At 43.6% G+C, this 2,500-nt stretch overlaps 1 protein-coding gene across 1 annotated transcript in view; it reads left to right on the top strand.

Moving 5' to 3' along the window:
* Positions 1-2,500, top strand: part of LOC107664635 (angiotensin-converting enzyme-like) — a 35,909-nt gene that overhangs the window by 20,044 nt on the left and 13,365 nt on the right. The window lies entirely within an intron of this gene.

The following is a 2,500-nucleotide window of genomic DNA, read 5'->3' on the forward strand; positions in this document are numbered from 1 at the left end:
AAATAGCATAACGCATTACAAATAACACATTTATTCATGCCCCTGACCTGCACATAAATGCACCCGGTGGAAGTGTTATCTTAGATGCAGAGTTTCCGTATCCATGGTTTTTTTTAGGCTTTTGAACATGTGTGCTTAATTGTATTGAATGTGCACTTGTAGTGTACTTGAAACCTTGAAAGTAAAATGAAAAAAGAAAAAATAATTACTTGCACATAATATGGAATTAATGAAATAACAGGCCACTTAAGTGTGCCTAAAGAGTACACTTTAGGTTTTTAAAAAGTTGACTTTGTAAACTTGATAGTTTTACTTTGAAGTGCATTTTAAGTTTTAATATTTTTAACATTCTGATGTGTTGGCTAACATACTAAAGCACATATAAAGTACATGATTATAATGGGTTCAATATTACATTTAAAGTAAATATATTTTAAATGTACTAAATTGAAACTTAAATGTATAATTTCAAATATATTTAAATAAATGAGTTTAAAAAGAAACATTAAAGTATATTTTGTTTACCATTAAATGCTTGTCAGTACATTTGAACCATTTTTCAGTAACAACAGAATTATGTAATTATGAAATTACATATGAAGAAGCACCCAAGTCCTACTTACATTAGTCAAACAAAAATCACTAAGTTCAACTAATTATATTTCATATAAACTATAGTACATTTACATTTAATTGAAATGAACATTAAATGAAGTCACCACATACAGTTTGTGTTACGGGGTAAAAGAGTCAGGATCCAAGTGCAAGTGCAAAATAAGGGTTTATTTTGTAACCACAATAGACGGAGACAAAATGTGATCATAGTCCGGAGTCTCGGTCAAGATCAGGGCTCCTCCCGAGCAGCGTTCCTCACTCAGCGCTGGCCTACCCAAGGCGAGGGCTGAAGATCCGTACCCTGGCTGAGCGTGAACTGAAAACAGAGAACTGACAAGGAGACAGGACATGAAATAACGAACCGACAAACACACATTGAACAAAACGCCCTATAAAGGCATCGCTAATGAGTTGCAGCTGGCGCGCTCTGATAGAGCGCCAGCTGCCACCACTAATGAATGACGTAACACACACACACCCACATGACAAGACGCAAAAGGACCGCACGGACCCATGAACCGTGACAGTACCCCTCCCCCTAGGAATGCCTCCTGACATTCCCAGGAAGACTTACCTGACGATTAAATTCATCGATAAGAGAGTGGTCCAGTATGTCCCTAGCAGGTACCCAACTTCTCTCCTCCGGACCGTAACCCTCCCAGTCCACCAAGTACTGAAATCCTCGTCCCCTCCGCCTTGAGTCCAGAATACGTTTTACCGAATAGGCTGGTTCCCCGTCTACGAGACGCGGCGGGGGAGGAACCGGGACCGGCGGATTAATGGCTGAATGAAAAACAGGCTTAATTTTGGATACATGAAAAGCCGGATGAATTCTCCTGTACGCTGGAAGAAGTTTGAGGCGGACTGCCACCGGACTAATAATCTTGGTGACAGTAAACGGGCCAATGAATTTGGGAGCAAGTTTATTACTGACGGATCGGAGAGGAATATTCTTGGTTGAAAGCCACACTTTTTGACCGACGACGTAAACGGGAGGCTTCGACCGGTGGCGATCGGCCTGAACCTTGGTGCGCGCCCCCACCTGGAGGAGGGTCACCCTAGCTTTGCTCCAGGTGCGTCGGCACCTCTGGACGAATGCGTAGGCAGAGGGAACCGCGACTTCGGATTCCATACTGGGAAAAAGTGGTGGCTGGTACCCTAAGCTACACTCAAACGGAGATAGACCCGTAGCTGAGACTGGTAACGAGTTATGTGCGTACTCAACCCATGAGAGTTGCTGGCTCCACGAGGAGGGGTTCTGAGAAGCCAAACATCGCAACATTCGTTCTAAATCTTGGTTGGCCCTCTCCGTCTGACCATTACTCTGGACGAAAAACGTGGTCTATGAAAGCAACTGCTGTTTGTCTGGCTGAGGGTAATTTAGGCAGAGGAATTAAATGAGTTGCCTTCGAGAACCGGTCCACCACGGTCAAAACCACCGTTCATTCTCTAACAGCCTCTGAAGCACTCGTCTGACGTGCTGAGCATGTTCCTGGAGAGAACGAGAAAATATCAATATGTCATCCAGGTAAACATAAATTAACTGATCTAGCATATCTCTCAGAACATCGTTAACGAGTGCCTGGAAAACCGCGGGAGCGTTGGAAAGGCCAAAGGGAAGAACAAGATATTCAAAGTGCCCCCTGGGGGTATTAAAAGCGGTTTTCCATTCATCCCCCTCTCTCATGCGAACTAAATGATAAGCGTTGCGGAGATCTAATTTCGTGAAAAATGACGCCCCCTGCAGACGTTCGAAACTATCTCGTCTTTAACCGTATCAGAAAGTCCAAACAGAAACATGTCCCACTGTGCCTCTGCATTCCACCCACACTCTGCAGCCAATGTGCGAAACTCGATTGAATAGTCTGTGACCGTGCTCTGTCCT

Source organism: Sinocyclocheilus anshuiensis, unplaced genomic scaffold (genome assembly GCF_001515605.1).
Source record: "Sinocyclocheilus anshuiensis isolate Anshui unplaced genomic scaffold, SAMN03320099.WGS_v1.1 scaffold287, whole genome shotgun sequence".
In the NCBI taxonomy this organism is placed as follows: Eukaryota; Metazoa; Chordata; class Actinopteri; order Cypriniformes; family Cyprinidae; genus Sinocyclocheilus; species Sinocyclocheilus anshuiensis.